This window comes from Crocuta crocuta, unplaced genomic scaffold (assembly GCF_008692635.1).
Source record: "Crocuta crocuta isolate KB4526 unplaced genomic scaffold, BGI_CrCroc_1.0 scaffold518, whole genome shotgun sequence".
NCBI classification, from domain to species: Eukaryota; Metazoa; Chordata; class Mammalia; order Carnivora; family Hyaenidae; genus Crocuta; species Crocuta crocuta.
In genome coordinates, this window is record NW_027530514.1 from 1176529 (window position 1) to 1197288 (window position 20760).

The window sequence follows — 20760 nt, forward strand, 5'->3', positions numbered from 1 at the left end:
GCTCTTGTTCCACGTAACAAATCTGAAAAGCAAGGCCTGAGAGGATCAAATGGCTCACAAGTAGCTTAACTGTGTCACAGAATAAATCTAAATAATATATATAAGAATACAAAAGTATCTAGCCAACAACAAGATAAACTTCAATGCTTGAGAACTAATTTAAAAAAATCACTAATCATGGAATGAAGCAAAGAAAATAGAAACCATGATGAGGAAAAAATCAATCAACCAAAACTGACCCAGAACTGATATCGATGTTAAAATTGTTAGACAAGAATATTAAAAGTCATTATAACTGCATTCCATATATTTAAAAGTTAAGAAACATGGACAGAATTTCTGTAAGAAGACCCAAATCAAATTTCTGGAGAAGAAAACTATAATGTGTGAGATGAGTAATTCACTGGATAGGATTAAGGACAGATTAAACATTATAGAAAAAAAATAGTGACCATGAAGATACAGCAATAAAACTTAACCAAAATGAACACAGAACAAGGAGTCTTTTTTTAAAAATGCTCAAAGTATCAATGAGTGTGAGACAATTTCAATCAAAATCCCTGAATGAAAGAAAAGCAGAGGGAAAAAGAAGTATTTGAAAAAATGACTAAAATGTTTCCAAATTTGTTGCAAACTATAAATCCACATATCTAAGAAGCTCAATCAACTCTAAGTACAAGAAACATGAAGAAAACTACACCAAGGCTTGCATCATAATCACATTGCTCAAAGCTGGTGATAAAAGGGAAATCTTAAAAGCAGCCAGAGAATAGACACATTACCTACAGAGTAACAAATGCAAAGAAAATACCAACTTCTTATCAGAAACAATTAAAATAGAGCAACATCTTTAAAAAAACTGAAATACAATAAAAAGTCCCTCATAACCTAAGGTCCTATGCTCAGAATCCAACAGGAAGACAAAATTAAGTCCTTTTCAGACCTACAAAAGGTGAAAGAATTCATTATTAGCTTCCATCTTAAGGAACTACAAAGAGAAGATCAAGTTAAGTCCAACATAAGCAGAATAAAGGCAATAATAAATTTAGAGTGAAAAATAATGAAATAGAAAACAAAAAACCAATAGAGAATATCAGTGAAACCAAACATTGGGTCTTAGGGAAAATCAAAATCAGTAAAATTAATAAACCTTTAGCCAGACTTATGATGAAAAAAAGACAGTAGACATGATTATCAATATCAGGATCAATAAAGTATTAGTGAGAACAGACTCTATAGATATTAAAATGATGATGTGAGAGCATTAATATATAAATAACATAAACAATTTTATACCAGTAAAATCTACAACTTAGAGGAAATTGACAAATTCTTTGAATGAGACTATCAAAGTTCAACCAAGAAGTGAAAAATAACACAAATAATCACATATCTTTTAAAATAGTTGAATGTGTAGTTTTAAATTTTCCTACAGTAAAAACTTCAAGCCCAAATATTAGTGAATACTACCAATAGTGAATATTACCAATTATTAAAAAATAATATCAATTCTACATAAACTGTTTCAGGAAAATTGAAGAGGAGAGAGTACTTCCCAACTCATACTACATCCTGCTAAAACCAAACAATTATAAGAAAAACTTAACTATAGACTAGCATCCTTCATAAACATAAATAAAAATTTCTAGAAATATTTTAGCAAACTGAATCTGACAATATTTAAAAAGCATAGTATATTATGACCAGTTTATCCTAAGAGTACGAAGTTGGTTTAATATCTCAAAATCAATCAATATAATTCACCATATTAACTAAAAAAATTATGAAAGTAAAGAAAAAAAGGAATGTCTGGGTAGCTAGGTCACTTAAGAGTCTTGTTCTTGATGTCATCTCAGGTCACGATCTCACAGTTCATGAGATTGAACCCTGTGTCAGGCTCTGTGCTGACAGCACAAAGCCTGTTTGGGATTCTCTCACCCTCTCTCTCTCTCTGCCCCCCTCCTGCTCATGCCTCTCTCTCTGTCAAAAATAAATAAACTTTAAAAAAGAAAAGAAAAACCTAAATGACCATCTTATTAGATGCAGAAAAAGTATCTGACAAAATTTCACAGTCATTCCTGATAAAAGCTCTCAGTAAAGTAGGGATGGAAGGGAACACTCTTAACCTAATAAAGAACATCAAGGAAAAGCCTATGACTAATATATTAATGGTGAAAGACTAAATGCTTTCTTCCTTAGATTAAAAACAAAATAAGGACTTCTGATCTAACCATTTTCATTCAATATCTTACTGAAGGTTTTAGCCAGTTTAACAAGGAAATACAAAGAAATGTAAGGTATCCACACTGGAAAAAAATAACATTTCTTTATTCAGACATAATCATCTATGGAGAAAATCTGATGAAATCTCAAAAAATGATGTTTACTTAAGTTAAAGGATTCAATAGAATATATTTAAAAAAAAAACAATATTACTTACTTATTCCAGTATAATACTATCAGAAATTAACACTTAAAATAATGTCACTTAAAATACGATCTAAAAATATGAAATATTTCAAGATAAATTTGACAAAAGATATAAAATACTGGTACACTGAAAGCTACAAAACAATGAGACCCAAATAAATACAGAATACACCTTGTTCCTTAATCAGAAAACTCAGTAATAAGGAGCCAGCTGTTCCCAAATTTACTATAGACTCAACACAATCCTGATTAAAAATTCCAGAAAACTTGTTAGAAACTGACAAGTTGATACTAAAATTTGTATGGAAACGCAAAGAACATACCATAGAATTGCCAAAGCAACTATGAAAAAGAACAACAGAAGAGGACTTCCATTATCTGATTTCAAAACTTCCTATACAGCTACAGTAATCAAGCCATGTGGGTTTAGAATAAAGACAGACAAATCGATCAGTGAAACATGACAGACTGTCCAGAAATTGATTCAAATATTTATGGACAACAGATTTTTAACAAAGATGTAAAAGCTAGTGAAAGGAGAAAACACATTGCGTTTTTTGGGTTTTTTTCTTCCCAACAAATAGTGCTGGAACAATTGGATTTCCATATATAAAGTAAAAACAAAACAAAACAAAACAATAAAACATGACGAATCCTACTTAAATCTTACCTCATATTATAGGCACAAATTAACTCAAAATGGATCACAGACTTACATGTAAACCCAAAAACTATAAGATTTTGGCTATAAAAGAAAACATAAGAAATCACTGCTATTCAAGTTTAGGTAAAGATTGATTAGAGCAAAAGCAGAATTCTCCAGACTAAAATTGGGGAATTTTTAATTAATTGGATTTCATCAGAATTAAAAACTTCTGCTCATCAAAAGGCCCTGTTAAGAAAATTAAAAGACAAGCCACAGCCTGGGAAAAGATATTATCAAGTTATGTATCAGAAAAAGAATTTGTATCCAGAATATATAAACATGTCATTCAGCTCAATAATAAAAACATAATTAGCCCAATTTAAAAATGGGGAAAAGATTTGAATAAATATATTTTCAGAAAAATATACATAGGGCTAATAAGTACTGAAAAGACATTCGATCTCATGTTCAAGTCATTAGGGAAATAGAAATTAATACCACAATGAGATATAACTACATATCACTAGAATTATTATAACCAAAAAGACTGACAAGGTCAAGTGATGGTAGGAATGTAGAGATACCAGGATCTTCATGCATTGCTGATAGGAATGTAAAGTGTATAGCCCCTTTGGAATACAGGGCAATTTCTTAAAATGTTAAACATAAACTCATCACACATTCTAGTAATTGTATTGTTAGGTATCTACCTACTTACAATAAATGTCCAAAAAAGATTTGCAAGTGAATGTTCATAGCACTGATATTCAGAATAGTAAAAAACTGGAAACAATGCAAATGTTGACGAAGGGATGAATGTATGAGCAAAATATGCACATCCATACCATGGAATATTATTCAACAACTAGGAGTGAAATATGAATGCTTATAACACAGGCGATCCTCTAGCCATACTGCTAGAACTAGATCATGTAATTCCTTTCATCCGAAACATCCAGTAAGAATAAATCTATGTAAACAGTAAGCAGATCAATGGTTCTCTGGACCTGGGATTTGGAATGAGTAACTGCAAATAGATTTGAGGGCTATTTGGGTGGTGGAAAGTTCTAAAATTAGATTGGGGGATGCTTAGATGGCTCAGTCTAAGTGTCTGACTCTTGATTTCGGCTCAGGTCAAGATCTCACAGTTTGTGAAATGGAGCCCCAGGTTGGTCACTACGCTGACAGCACAGAGCCTGCTTGAGATTCTCTCTCTCTCTCTCTCTCTCTCTCAAAATAAATAAACTTTAGATAAAAATAAAATAAAATTAGATTTGGGTTATGAATGCACAATTCTATAAATTGGCTAACAATTATTTAATTGTCATAAAGGGGGGTTTTGTTATATATAAATTATAATAGGCCATAATAAGTCTATTTAAAAAGGCTACATGAGGGGTGCCTGGGTGACTCAGTCGGTTAAGCGTCTGACTTTGGCTCAGGTCATGATCTCACGGTTCATGGGTTCCAGCTGTGCTAACAGCTAGCTCAGAGCCTGGAGCCTGTNTAAATAAACTAGTAACAAAAGTAAATGTAATAACTTTGTATTAATGATTTTTTTTTCAGTAGTAACAAGAAATTCTATCAAGAAATAGCTAATCTGGACCTTTTTTAGTTTGCAGAGGTATATAAATTGATTTTCTTCTTTTGTAAAAAATGAAACTATAAGTAAGCAAAAAATATGCAAGACAAATTATTCATTTTCAACAATTTTAGACCACTATATATTTGTCAAACTATTTAGAGAGCCATCCTATAATGTAAATAGATAAAATATTTTAGTTTATTTCAAAAGGGGAAGAAACTAAGGCAGCATTGAGTTAAAGTATTTGTCAAGTCACAGGAACTCAGAATTGGAAGAAAACTTTGCCCCTAGAATGACTACTCACTGTTTAAATGCCTCTTTACAATCCTTCCTAAGAGCTCATCAAATCTTTGTTGGAACACCTTTCATAGCAGAGAACTTACTGTCCTCAAGAGGGGAAGTTTCTAACTTTGCAAAACACTAATAACTAGAAAGACCAAACATGGAGTTTCTGTAGCTTCCATCCATAACATGAAGTCAGTTGGCGGAAAAAGATTTATACCAATCTTTAGATAGTTTCACTACTTCACACATATGGACCACAGAAGTATTGCATATTTAAAAAAAACCTGTGGATTGACACAAGCCAAATCTCCACCAGCTATAAGTTCCTTGAGATGTGGGACAAACTTCATCATATTTACCACTGTATCCATAGAATCCATCACTGTATCTGGCAATTTAGGTACTCAGTCAATGATTTTGAACTAAACTGATCATTTTATAACACAAAACAAGCACATGTAAATCGTCTGAAAAATTTTCCCACATCTCTATTCCATAAACATTTATTTAATACTACCATTTTGCAGAAATTAATATCCTTTCTTATTACACATGACATACAAACAAAACATAAGAAAGTGTTACTTAGACTAGGTAAGTTAGGGACTGGGTGATAAAGTTAGTGATTTTATTGATGTGACTAAAAATGACCCTGCAACATGCCACATGATGTACAATGAACTTTGTTTGCTTTACAACCACTTTTATTATTAGAAAAGAATATTGTGTCAGCCTATGTCACCTAACTTAGAATCCAAGTTATTAGAAGGCTTAATTCATGAGAAGTTTTATTTTGAATTGCACAGTGATTACATAAGTCATAGAAATAACCAACATAACCTGAATTATTAGGGTGAGAATAATAACCAATCACATACATATGGAAAGGCAACATGTTGCAGTGCAATAACACACACAATTTTAGAAGTCAAAAGACCTACAACAAATCTGGCTTCTATTAGCTGTAGGCAACTCATGCAACAACTTCACTTTGCTCATCTATGACAACAACAGCACCATAAATCCTGCCACATATGAATCACAGTATAACTGGGAAACTGAAGTGCTAAACAAAGGTGACAGAGAAAGATTATATTAAATGGCTTTTCCATGTTTATTAAATTATGTAAGATAACGCTTTGATAACCAAAATGTTTGATTCCCTGCGAAATAGCAAGTTTTTTCTATTTTTTCATGACATCAATTTTACAAATGGCTGTCCTATTCAATACGAAATACTATGCCTTAAATACTAGGATAAGTATTTTACACCAAGAGAGTGCAGAGTAAAAAGATTCTTTACTTGTAACGCACTTGATAAATATATTCATTTGAAGGGATGCTCCCTGACATCCTTAAATTATCATTTGGGAGAAAATTAATTCTATGGCAACTTTTAAAAATCATCTGTGTCTTCATTGATTTTTTTATTTAAAATTTGGCAGAATTTTTAATTGGTGTTTTGAACCTTGAACACTGTTGGGAATCTGACAAAAGTTAGAAAAATATAGTAAAAAGCATATATGCACACACATTTGAAATTCTGCTTACAATAGTTAGAAAAATATAGTAAAAAGCATATATGCACACACATTTGAAATTCTGCTTACAATATCAGTAGATTCAAAGACTCCTCAGCCTAAGAATTGACCTACGTTCCACAGGTGCCAGGTTAAGAACCTCGGTTTCAAATTTTTATGAACATTCTTAATTATACAATTAAAGGCTATAGAATAAGTGAAGCCCTCCTCCCCCTTCTTTGGTTCTTTAAACAACATTTCTTTACATTTGCAAATCTGCAGCTTTTATTCTCACCATAGTGGTGTATCCAGCAAACAAACAATACAAAGTCATTATTCAATATGAGACAGCACTTGTAAATAGTAATGAGGTGGAAACTTAATTAAATGTGGCTGAAAATTATAAATTATTTAATGTTACTTCAAAATTCTGTCAGTAAATAGAAGCTGCTGGATGGGGTGGAAATGGGGAGTCTTTCTGGAAGCCCTCTCCCTTTTGCAAAAGTATCTCTGGAATTCAAAACAGCAGCCACATAAATGTTTCAGAAACTTAGGTCAAAGCCTTTTTACTCCTCTCTTTGGAAATTAGCAATAGTGCTGGTTCCAAATAATCTGCATAGTTCCTATAAATCTTGAGATATGTTGTAAATGAATCTGATAAGTAAATTTATGAATGTATTGAAGGTCCCAGGACTCTTTGCCAGGCCTTTCCAGGAATTTGACTCTCCAACAACAGTGCTAAATAAAATCTTGCCTACAGACAACCAAACTCATTGTGTACAGGCCTATTTTCCATGAAAGTAAAACCACAATCTTAACATTAAAAAGTGTTTTAATTTTTACCACTTTAATGCAAATAACCATCACCAGCAAAACAGATCTTTCCCTGGATTAATCAGGTAGCTAAGCCACATATACAGAAAAAAAAAATGCTTTTGGTGACAGAGAAAAATGGAAACCATACCTGAATCAATCTCTTTTATAGTTCTATTCACTAAAGTATTTCACAGGAAGCTACAATCAGATTTTTATTTTTCATTTGGAAAGAGCTTTTACACACGACACACCAGGAAAATCTGTTTTGAGCTTAAAATTGATATCTGCTTATGTTATAACAGATTGTGTAATCACTGTATCTAAAACACTCAGTAGCCTCCTGTGATTAGGAAACAAGGATTCATGTGCCACGGGCAGTTTGCTTGTCAGGTTTTTCTAAGAAACTAGTCCTCATTTCCACCTTTCCCTAAAAGGAAAAAAAAAAAAAACAGATTTTTTTCCCCCCAGAAACTAAACTTGTTGAAAGATTTTACTTTCTTAAACACCTACGGCCAGAATATACCCTGCTTGAACCCTAAAACACTGGCTAATTATGAAAAAAATCTATGAATGTTAGGAAGTACTCTGTTTTCTATCTTTAAAAAACCTTCAATTTTAGTGAAAATAAAGAGAAAGTTGAACCAAGAATTTGGCAACTAAGGAGATGACATCTAAGTATTTTTTAAACATTTTAAAATTTGTAATAGAAATATATTCTTGATTCCAAATGCCTTCCCTTGATGTCAAATAAACAATTTAGATACCATTTTCAAAATACTATGGAGAGAAATATTTCCTTAAACATTTAGCAAGAAGTGCCCTTCCCCATGTAAAAGGATATTTCTTTTCCTCAGGCCACAGAGTAAAACTCTGAGTTTTGCATCTCAAAAGCGTATGACGTATATTTTGGTACAATAAGAAAACTTTAGGAAGGTGGCAGAAGGAAAAAGCGACTCTTGTGCCTGCCTGGAATTTAAGCATCCAGTTACGAAAAACCAGCTAGCCCTAGAGCAATGTCCAGAAAGGTCTTTTTGGTACCATGCTTTCACCCCTCCATCTAGTCTGTCTTGCCTTCTTCCCCGCTTCAGGAAAATCCAGTACCATTTGGTTCTCTGTGCCCACACCACTACAAAGTCTACATAATAAATCCCAATAAATGACCTAAATTATGTGTTTGAGGTCTGTAGAATGGGAAAACCATGTCTGCTCTGTTCTTCTGCATGACCTTGGGCTCTAGTATTTGACCTTACTCAGAACAGATAGTCAGTCAATACTGGTGAAGAAATGAATGAATGTTGACTGAAGACAACTTGAAAATATTCATCTTTCCAAGGGCTTATATGATTTAACAAGTGTCAGAGTCTCAAGCTAAAGTGATAAAGATTAGGAGGTGGATTTCAATGATCAATCAGCTTGATGGCAGAAGCATAGGAGTCCCAGGAGACCATCAAAGGCTCAAGGATCACTCCATGTCACTTACAATTAGAGATGGTTTAGTCTCTGGTTAAGTGTGCCCTGAATGTCTTATAGTCCTTTGTTAAGGGCTAGAAAAAACACTGGACCTACCTCCAATTAAACTCTCCCTCATGTCAGAGAATAAAGTAGAATTTTTAAATGTTTATTTATTTATTTTGAGAGAGAGAGAGAGAGAGTGAGCATGAGTAGGGGAGGGGCAGAGAGAGAGAGAGGGAGAGAGAGAATCCCAAGTAGGCTCCACACTGTTAGCATAGAGCCAAACACTGGGCTCAAACTCACAAACTGTGAGATCATGACCTGAGCCAAAATGAAAAGTGGGAAAATTACCCTACTGAGTCACCCAGGAGACCCAAGAATAAAATAGTTTTGTACTATAGTCTAAAAATTCATGTTTGTTGAAGCCTAATCCCCAATGTGATTGTACTTAGAGGTGGATCCTTCAGGAGATGATTAGGCCTTAAGGGTAGAACTGCTGTGAATGGGATTAATGCCCTTTATAAAAGAGGCCTCAGAAAGCTGCTTTGCACCCTTCCACCATGTGAAGTTACAATGAGAAGATAGCCATTTGTGAACTAGGAAGTGGCTTCCACCAGACACCAAATCTGAACTTTGGTCCCATAGCCTCCAGAACTATGGGAAATAAATGTCTGTTGTTTAAACCACCTAGCCTATGGTACTTTTGTTACAGCAGCTCAAATGGACTAAGACATATGGCAAACTCTTGGAGGTGGACTGGAAGGAGATAGTAGACACTGAGGAGGAGAGAGCTTCCCAGAGAACTTGAAAGAAGTCTGTGTGATCCTTTCTTCATCACTAGGCACCTCTTCTCTATTTTCCTTCTGACTTGTTCCCAGGGGCAAATCTAAGCACCTCTGGATAGAATACAGTAAGTTAACACTTTTTTAGTGTTTATTTATTTTTGAGAGAGAGAGAAAGAGATTCTGAGTGGGGGAGAGTCAGAGAGAGAGGGAGATACAGAATCAGAAACAGTCTCCAGGCTCTGAGCTGTCAGCACAGAGCCCAATGTGGGGCTCAAACTCATGAGCTGTGAGATCATGACCGAAGTTGGTCGCTCAACCAACTGAGCCACAAAGGTGCCCCTGTAAGCTAACATTTTTGAGCATTTACTATCTGCCCAGCCTTGTTTTAGGTGTTTATAATTTTTTAACTTAATCTATACAATAATTCTAAAAATAAGTATTACTTTACCTCCCCCTTCCCCACTCCATGAATGAGCTGTACCCAAAGTAATACAGCTTATAAGAAGTAGAGCCAGAGAAATAATAATTACTGATACCTCATTATGTCTTAGGGCTTTGTATACAGTATTTCATTTATTTTTCACCACAATCCGATGAAACACATATTTCTATTATTCCCATTTTATAAATGTACAAAATTGGACTTGAAATGGTTTTGTAACTTGCCCATACCTACACAGCTAATAAGTGACAGGGCCAGCCTATGGATGCAGGATTCCAAATTCCTTCCACTTACCCTCCCCAGTCCTCTATCTTCATCGTACACAAGGTTCCAGGATCATAAAAGGTTAATGTTTATGGAATCCCAATTACATGTCAGGTATGCTTCTAAATACTTTACATATATTAACTCAGTTGATCCTCCATGAGTTGCATATAATTACTATTATTATTACTATTACTGATGTCATTTTGCATTTGAAGAAATTGAGGTAAAACAATTTTCCCAGACACATGATGAAAAAATGGCTACACTTGGGCTTGGACCCAACAGCCTACCTCCAGACTCCATGCTCTGAACTATTGTATCATTATGCCTCTTCTCAATGCTCATATAACTAAACTTAAATAGCACTTATTTAGATATCATATTCACATTCCCACTAGAATTTAACCCTAAGTACAAAGCATTTTATCAGATTCCAGGTAAGTTTTATACAAAAATAGCATAGCTTCTCCATTTCCTATATTTTCATGGTAAAGCAGGGGGTGGAGAGGACTTCAAACAATTTAAAGGCCCAGACACTTGCTTGGAACAAGAAAGGAGAAGCTGGAATACTGACACCTTTTGTCTCCAGGAAGCTTGAGAAGACATTCCTGCTTCAGCACCCCTGTGGCTGAGGACCAAGAAGGGTTGAGTGGAGCCCTGTGGCCAGCTGGAGAGGTGAGAGTGAGGCTCTGAGCTGTGAAGAAACTGCTAGATGGAGTTAATCCTGGTAGGAAGTTCTTTGGAATCCCACCCCAAAGATGGAGCAGGCAGTGGGACATCTTCAGCTAACTTCCTTTTCAGGGAGATAAAGGGGAGCTGGAAACTCCGGGCCCTTCCTTCCAATATGGCACCACGGCCCTCCATCTTCTACTTGTGTCCGTTCATCTTTGGTCACACCTCACTTAGAACTTGCTCCCTGGCAGCAAATGGAAGCAGCCATTATATATCTGCAATTTGTATCATTATTATTATTATTTTGTTAATTAGCTGAATTGATAGAGCACTGAATTAAATCAGTCAGCAATTTTTTTCATGAGTGTGTCCCCATCTCTAATAGTTACACTCTTTTAAAGTATTACTCACTAATACTCAGAGAAACTGAGATGGAAAGAGGAGGATATTTATTGGTTGACTGGTTGATTGATTTAATATTATTTATTTCATCTCCATTTAGAAAAGGTATGTGCTCTGTACTTTATTTCTAACTCTCAGCAAGTTTCACATAATCATGACTTACAGAAGTGTTGAAAATATATTAATTAACAAGGTTGTAACTCCCTAGCTCTGTTCTTAGTGTGATTCATGCTGCATATTAGTGGGGGGAAAAGGTTAAATGATACGCAATATTTTACACTGCATAATAATTGTTACATATTGACATGAAATCAAACACACTAATACTAGAAAGGGAGTGCCCGATATGTGAGCTCACAGAGCCAGTGGTGTATTTGAGGAATTTTAAACGTGCTGGATTATAGGACACCGTGAATAAGAGGCTGAGTGGTAGGTAGGTTGTCTGGAGAAGTTTGACCCCAAAATCTGGTGCAATGTTCCACAAAAACAAAAGGTTATTTAGGAGTGGCAACAGTGGGAAAATGATAACTGCAGGTTTAAAACAAAAAGTGAATCATAACAATAAATGGAGAGGCCTGTGGTGGGTCTTGGAAGTGAAGTTAGAATTCTGTAAAACTGAGCTGTGGTTGCGAGTGAGAAATAGGCTGGTGGATCCCCCGCTGCATCTGACTCTGTCTGGCCCTGGGTGCTTCAGGGAGAAGTCTACAGTACAGAGTGCAATCTCTCCCACCAGTACAGTACACCAAGGGCCTTGCCCCCTTTTCTCTCTTGCCTTCGGAGCCACCTCTCCAGCGAACCCCAGGCTGAGAAGTGCTCTGGGGACTCAGGTTCCACTGCTGGGTTGCACCAGCAAGGAGGGAGCAAGTTGCTCGGTGAACTCGTTGGGGGGTGGGGAGGAGTGGCAAAGGGGCATGTTGGCTGTGTTTGATGTGTGGTCCACAATATATACCACTTAACTTGATTGTTTCCTGACACCTGAATACAGTAAAGATCTATGCATTACACGAAAATGTACCATATTGAACAATAAAAACACAACACACAAATTGCACAAAAATGCATATAAGCATGATTGTTGTACAAAAGGAAGCTAGAACGTGTTAGAAACAGGGTGTTATGTGATTGAAACATTCTGCAATGCAGAAATGTTTCTAAAACTCTCCCAGAATTCCTGCCTGGTTTTTTAGAATCCAGATGGTCCACATTGTGTATTTTCATGTGACCAGCCATCCTAGCTGCTTGGAAATCCTGTGATGAAGATCACTAAAGTGACTGATGGCTTCACAATAGACAAATGACAGAAAATTAGGCATGAAGAGATGACAGAATCTCCCGTGTTTCCATACTAAACATCTTGAATGTGAAAACTTACTATCAGCTTTAAGAGGAAAAGTTTTTTGTGGAGCTGAGCATCAAAATAGCGTTGATTTATGCCCAAACTATATCAATTCCATTATTAGACACAGTAGTTTCAGGCACTAATAAGAGTTTTTAGAACACTGTAATAAAGCAGTTCCCTTCATAAGTTGCTTTATAAAATGGGTGCTGACTGGGCTCCTTCAGCTTTCCTGGCTATTGTTAAGATTATTCTCACAAAGGGGCACCTGGGTGGCTCAGTCAGTTAAGTGTCTGACTTCAGCTCAGGTCATGATCTCATGGTTTGTGGGTTTGAGCCCCATGTCAGGCTCTGTGCTGACAGCTAGCTCAGAGCCTGGAGCCTGCTTCAGATTCTGTATCTCCCTCAGAGAAAGATTCTGTATCTCCCTCTTTCTCTGACCCTCCCCTGCTCACGCTATCTCTCTCTCTCTCAGAAACAAATAAAAAAACATTTAAAAAAAAGATTATGCTCACAAAAACATACATAGATGATAACTCTTTGTTTATATAATACAACATTTTAGATTTGTTTTTAAAAGTTAAGCCTGAAATGAATGTAAAGAAAGAAGCCAGAATATTCAGAGAGGAAAACGAAAGTCAGTAGATGTCAATGTCACAGCTGTGAAGATGACCCTGGGGGGCTCTCCTGGGTAGTGTCAGCAGAGGGAAGCCTACAAAACCTCAACCAGTTCTTGAATGAGCAAAGACATGCCTCATGTCTTTGAAGGAAGGGATTTGAATCCCTTGAATCCCGCTGAAGCAGGGATTTGAATTAAAGTCCTTCTCAAGCTGAACTGTCTACATGTGGATAGGAATATCTGAAGACTGACTGTACAATCAAGTTCTAAATGTTATATTCTAGTGTAGGAGCTATAGGAGTTATAAAGTGAATCAGTTCTCCACTAAGAGCCATCACTATAACTCTGACCTACCTCCTTCTTGATGCTGTAGATTTTTCTCCTGGAAGATTCCTTGGGTCCATCCATATCTAAAATTCTATCACTCCACAAGTATACACTGGAGCCATGGAAGAAGCCTCACTGGGTGGCTGGGGGACCAGGTGGCAAATGGCAGCCAGGCTCTGAAAAGAAGTGAAGGGTATAAAGTCTGAGAAAGCCTGTTTTTAAGAATGTGGAATAGATGCAGCCTAAGTCACAAAGAAGAGAAGTTTGAGAAACACAGTAAGGAAACCATGTTTTCATTGTATACATTCAAAAAATTTATTAAGTACCTCCTCACCTTGCCAGGTACTTGGAACACACAGGAGGATAAAAGCAGATGGATTCCCTGCTTTTACCTTTCTTACAGCGTATTAGAGACACAGACAAATAAATACGAAGCAGATTCAATGAAGGACATGCAGTGTAGATATTGCTAGGTGGTAAAGTCATGGGTGATGTTTATAATTTCGTGATTAATTCTCTGTGTTTTGTAAGTCATCCACAATAAAATGTATTTTTTGTAATGGAAAAAAAATATATTTTTTAAGTTTATTTATTTATTTTGAGAGAGACAGAGACAGTGCAAGTTGGGAAGGGCAGAAAGAGAGGGAGAGAGAATCCCATGCAGGCTCTGTGCTGGCAGCTGATGCAGAGCTTGAACTCTCAAAATGGAGAGATCATGACCTGAGCCAAAACCAACATTTGGACACTTAATCGACTGAGCCACCCAGGCACCCCAGTAATGAAAAAAAGTATTTTTTAAAAAGAGGAAAATATATTTTAAAAAGCTACTTCACATAAATATTAGATTTTATGTTTAGCAGGGTGGTATTATAAAATCCTTTTGAGAGTTAACAGAAGAGCTACCTGAAGCTCAGGTTAAGTAGCTTATTCAGATCACAGAACTATACTGAAAAACCAGAAGAACACTGGCAGGCACATAAGTATATCTTACCAAAGTGTTTGTTTGTTTGTTTAAAGCAGGAGAGCGAGGATTAAAGCCTACATACTGTAAGTCTCCAAATCCCAGGCCTCTTTACCACCAGTGTCTACTAATAACTACAATATGCAGTCTTGAGGATTAAGGTAAGAACTGCAATACATTCAGTCATAAAAAATGAAACGGAAGAAACCTATGTAAGAAAAAAATCTTCAAAAATTTGAGTCTCACTGTCTTGCTTTTACTCTCTTGTAACACTCTTAAATTTTTTATTTCCTCCTTTTAATTTTTTTTTATATTTCTATTAAAGACGTAGTCTTAAATAGTACTTGGGAAAGAAATACAGGAAAAAGTAACACATTCCCACTATACTAAAATGACTACTGTTGATAATGTGGAATGTTTTTTTCCCTAGAGTTTTAGGGTTTTTAAAAATTATTATAATTATACTGGTACCTAAGTACAAGTCTTTGGTGGATTTCTGCTGTAATTACCCAAAGTTATTATTAAAAATATAGTCAATAATAAGGGAATAGCCCCAAACTAAAGGATTAATAAATATATCGAATAATCTTAGATCAACATTTCCTTAAGTGTATGCCATAAAACACTAGACACTTGAAATGCTTATTAAGAAATAAAAACGGTTTAGTGGTAAGAGAAGTTTAGGAAACATTTCAGATTCTCATTCCATTTTTGAGATTCATAATGCACTTTGCAAAACTTTGAGAGAAGTGTTTAAGGAAAAACATCTTTAAATTTTTCAACCCAACATTTCCTAAATTTATTTACATGTAAATTTTTAAAAAATATTTAACATTTATTAATGCCTTTTGGAATAGGAACTTTGGAATTCACTATTCCAGTTCTTTCCAGTGCTACATTTTAAAGGACAACATTATTAGACCGGACTTCCCATGCCATACAATATCCAATAGGAAAAGACACTGGAAGACAAGGAGCTTCCATGATCAGTTAGGGCAGAAGTGAGAAGGAAGGTGGGGACACTGTGGAACTTTGTGCACTTGGAAACTACATCTAGAAATGCAGCATTCAGCACTCCATCCTCCTAATTTTTAAAGTGTCTGTTTAACATAACATTTCAAGATTGTCCCTGTCAGAGATGTGAGCCAATGAAAGAAGCTTGGAGAAATCACTAGCAGAAAGTGAACCATTGGCATTATTTGATGATACTTCCTTTCTTCTTGTATATTTCCTTCTTAACCTTGGGGCCTTAAAAGCATTCTTGTTTTGTTTCTCCCTATTCCTATTTCTACATTCAAGTACAAAAGTCTGTTAATCCTACAAGTAGCATATCTTTCATGTCCCTCCTTTCCTCTCTATCCCACCCTCTTGCTTATGCACTTAAGCTCTTTTGGGTACCAACTCCATTTTCCAGTAGACATTTGCCAGAAATGTAGTATCTGCCTTGGAGAACCCACACCAAGTGGGGAAGACTCACTCAGATGTTATCATCTCTCACCAATACCACTGTATTAGATCATTCTTGCCCTCAGGCCCTTGTATTCTAGTGTATCCTTGAACAGTCCCATACTTACCCATTCATAACCCAAATCTGATCATGTCATTCTTTGTCCTGAAGTCAAATAATGGCTGCCAAATGTTATCTATGTACATTTAAGTTGAACTATATTAAATTTGTCAATATTCCTACAAAGGTAACAATTTCATGAGGTTCAACACAATAAAATGAAATTTCCATTTTTCCATTTATTGGCTACCATTTTATGTGAAAATCTTGAGAAGGATCTTTTCCAAATCTGAAAGGTATGTTAGGTATCATCAAAAATATAGACTATGAGGCATGCATAAAATCTGCTTTGTGAGCCCCAAATCAAAAGCCATAGGGCACACTCTTCAATTACTGGCAGTGATTTAAAATCTAGATGCTTCTTACATGGGCAACTCTGTGGTTTGCTCTAGCATCAACTCCTGCTACAAGTGCCAGTAACCCGATAAATTTCCTGCATGTTTCAATTTTTTTCTTCATGTTATACTTCCACCTTGGGTGATGAGAATTAAAAAACATAAAAGAATAATCTACGTTAAATAAGTGACAGGTTACATTTACTATTAGCAATAGGCCTGACTAATACTCGCTTTTGAAGAAAAACAAAAACAAAAAACAAACAAGAAAACCCTTCATTTACAACCCCATGGGAAGTAATCTCTCCCTTTGCACTGTTCTCCTAGCATTTCCTTTGTGAATCTAATAAAGTGCATATCAGGGTCTATCTTGAGTTAGAATTATTTATGCATGTGTCTATTTCTACCCTGGATTATGGACCCCTTCTGAGCAGGGATCATATTTTATTCATGTTCTCACCTACGTTGGGCAGAGGGCCTTGCACTGTGAAAGTAGTTTGCCATGCAAAAAGCACTATCAATTTGATGATGATTTGCGTCAAGCATATGCTGAATCGTATTGAATTCTTTGTTAGTGAGGGTCAATACCACTCCTCTCTGGGAATAATGTTCATAAAGTTAGAAGTTCAGAAATTCTTCTTTCAATGAGAAGACTTGCCTGGATGGCAGACACGTGGAGCCGAGATACAACTTCTCATTGTTCTCCCTAGTACAATTCCACTTTCCTAAAGGTGGAATTATCTTTGTGCCTTAATCATAGTGTAAACAAATAGTCACCTTTCCTAATGCGACATACATTTCCTTTTTTATGGTTCCTTAGACAAAGACATGAATGCATAAATTCCCAACTGTCTAAGTAATTGGGGACAGTGGAGAGTTAAGGAAGCATTCAAGCATTCAAGAAAATGCATGGTCTATGACTTCTTCAGTGTTTTGAGAATTCAAAGCTATTGAGAAGGGCAAACCATGGAGGGCTAAACTGTGAATGAATTCTTCTCTTAGTCCAATCCTTTCATTCACACTTAAGGAGAATAAATCCATAGAAGTGAAGAAACATGCTCAAAAATCTTGTGGTGAGAGCCAACATTTCTGTTGTGATGGATTTAGGCCAACCTATATGGAAAGCAAGGGGTCAGTTTGAGATGGTTCCAGAATCTTCTAATTTTAGGCATCATATTTTTCTGATCCCAGGAGTTATCTTACCCTTGCTGTCAAAAAAACTGACAGAAGGACAGTCCAGGATAGACAGGAGAGTAAAACTGTAGCTTTAAATGCTGTTTCATGAGATGCTGCTCCTGGTGGTTTCCAGGAAGCCAGGAAGGCATTAAAACTGAAGACTGCTGTGGAGAAGGTCACTTTGAAACTCAAGTTTTGAGAGCATCATATGCTCTTTTAGACCTTAGAGCAGATCATCTTTTTTGTCCTGTAGAACTTGGAGCCTATACAACCAGCTGCAAAATGCTAGGCAATTTTGACTCACCTGACATGGAACCAGAGGAGCCAGAGACATGACAGTATTCATTTTTATCTCCTTCCTCTTCATCACACTTGCTACTTGTTCACCATGTTAGCCGTGCAGGAATCAAACGTCTTTAACCACATTCCCTTCTCCATTTAATTACCTCCCTATCACAATCTTCTACTCTTTCTTCAGCTTTCCATGATCAGCCTTATCATCCTTAACTGCATCAATCTAGCCGTATCCAGATTCATTTCAGCCATACCCCTAAAGCCTTACCTGTTCCAAAATGCAGAAGAACAAAGAAAAACTCCTTAACATTCTAAGTCACAGATGGCAGAAAGTGACATGTGTTAAAATTAACTAAGTACAAATATATCTGATACTTTATCAGAGGCAGTAGAGTGCTGTGGTTAAGAGGGAAAACTCTGACACCAGACTCTGTGGTTCAAACCTTGGTTCCGCTACTCCACCATTTAACCTCTGCATACCTCAGTTTACCCAGCATTAAAGTAAGAAGGGTGTTGATACCAATCACATTAGTTAGAATAGTGGGAAAATAACAGCCCCCTAAATGAAACAGAAGTTTACTTCTCTCTGATGGAGGACTGTGGGGCTGATGAGGTGGTTGTGTAATTCTGGGATTAGGCTCCTCTCTCATTAAGAACCAACCATCCAACAAATCTTTCATTTTAAAAAGGTACATAATAGGAACAGTTTTGAAAAACATAATTTTTCTGTTATTTCCAGAAATCAATATGTATACATCAAAGTATTAACTAGGAAATTGTAGCATTCAGAAAAATTAATATTTGCTTTGGCACATGTTTGAAAGGAACTGAATTTCTTAACAAAGAGATATGACAATTATAGACCTGTTTTCTTTACAAAAGATCAAGGGATTTAATCTGCAGGTCAAAGAGTTCACTAATATTTATGGGTACTTATAAGAGAATAAAGAGATTCTCCTAACCAAAGCGTGGAAACCAAAGTAAAACAAATGAAGTCAATCTTTCAAACGAAAAAGTGACAAAACTTTGGCCATCAGATGTGTATAAAGTAGAGGCTTTTCTCATGTAAGAACTCATTAGGTTCTTAAGGTTATCACTGGCTCTTTGGGACTATAGAAAGTTGATTTCTGTACCCAATAGCTGAATTTATACCTTTTCTAGTGTCTATTTTCATGGAATTTTACAATATTGCAGATTTTGGTAGAACAGAGTACTGATTTTGGAGTTAGATCATCTGGGTTTATAGCCTAACTTTACTTATTGGATGTATGACTTTGAACAAATTCTTAACCTCTGCATCTGTTAGATTTGTCATCTGAAAATAGAAAAAATAATTATACATGCCCCATAGAGTAATTATGATGATTTATTAAAAATAATATGCATAAAGTTTTTAAAGCAGAAGCATTCAGGAACTGTTGGCTATTTAATTATTAACATTACCCAAGTCTTTTAAAGGTTTTACAGCATTACAGACATTAATTTCTTACTTTTACACAGCTTTACCAATCACAAGATTCTGTTATATACAATGTCTTATTTGATTGTCACTATTTTGTCACTACAGCTCACAGTTGGGGACAATACCCCCATTTTAAAGGCAAGAAAACTAAAGCTTAAAGAGAGGAAATATCTTTCATAAGCTGCCAACCCTCCAAACCAATGGGCTCGAGTTTGTACTCTTATAAGCTTCCCTTGGCTTTAATGAGAGGAATACTGGTGGTGATGATACATGAGCCTTAGATGATACGGTCCAGATAGCTCCTTCTATGGACCATGACATATGGCCATGCTTTTCTTGACACCCCTGATTGGGCCAGGTAGAGCACATGACTTTAGGGCAGTACAAAAGCTCTGCCCACACAAAGATGGGAGCCACTTTCTGTTTTGTCTTTTAGAAATTTGAGCATTTCTAGTTATGACAGCTGACGTTAAAAAGAGCTTCACCTCTACCTCATAATCTTTATCACTCCCACCTCAATTTCTTAAAAAGGACAATTTCCTTAATCATGAAAACTCAAGTTTAAGGTCCCTCTTCAAACCTAATTGTTACCCCTAAGCCCCATCTAAACGGAATTTCTAGAGATGTTACTGAAAGGAAACTGAAAAGTGTAGAGAGGGAGGCCAGGGGCACCCAGGGAAGGGCATGTTTTTCATGAAGACTGCCTAATAATGATATAACTATTGCTGGGTAGCACAGTAGAAGTTCCAAAAGCAGAGCAGTAAATATAAATCTAAATTCTAAGTCATGGTAAAGGCAAAGCTCAACAAAATTTTACTTTCTATGGACACAAAGTTTTCTTAGTTCTAGAGTCTAACTCAGTGTTGAATCCTTTTTATTTGGGAACCCATGTCTCTTCCTTAGGACCCACAGGTCTCATTTGCTATTATAGAAGTGTATCAAAGTAACACAATGACATCTCTTACATGAGTGTCTCTAAGTAACTCAATGGCATCTGTTACTTGCAATCAAGGACTGAGACAAAGAGAAATGTAAATTATCAATTAAGATCTCTGTTAGGGTTTTAAAACAAAATTACCCTATATTTTACATATGAAACCATATGAACAGAGATGCACAGAAAGCTGATCTTCCATGAGACAGAAGAATGAGGCAGAGGCATAGAAAGAACCAGGAAAACATGCAGAAAATCAGAATCCCTGAAGTTCAGCTGCTTCTTCCCTTGAGTTTTCTGAAACATCCAATGGCCTTAGAGCAAATTCTACTTTTTTTCCCTAAGCTAACTTAAGTTAGATTTCTGTAGTTTGCAACCCCAAATAGAGCTAATGTCTAGATTTCTCATCCTAGAGTTCTTTGGGGAATTCAAGTAGATAAACTGTGC

General features: G+C 35.9%; 1 long non-coding RNA gene across 1 annotated transcript in view; it reads right to left on the reverse strand.

Moving 5' to 3' along the window:
* The window catches only part of LOC144234087 (uncharacterized), a 266372-nt gene that overhangs the window by 114938 nt on the left and 130674 nt on the right, over positions 1–20760 (reverse strand). The window contains exon 3 of the long non-coding RNA XR_013335860.1: positions 13612–13760. This is a non-coding gene — a long non-coding RNA (uncharacterized LOC144234087). The remainder of the gene's footprint in view (positions 1–13611; positions 13761–20760) is intronic.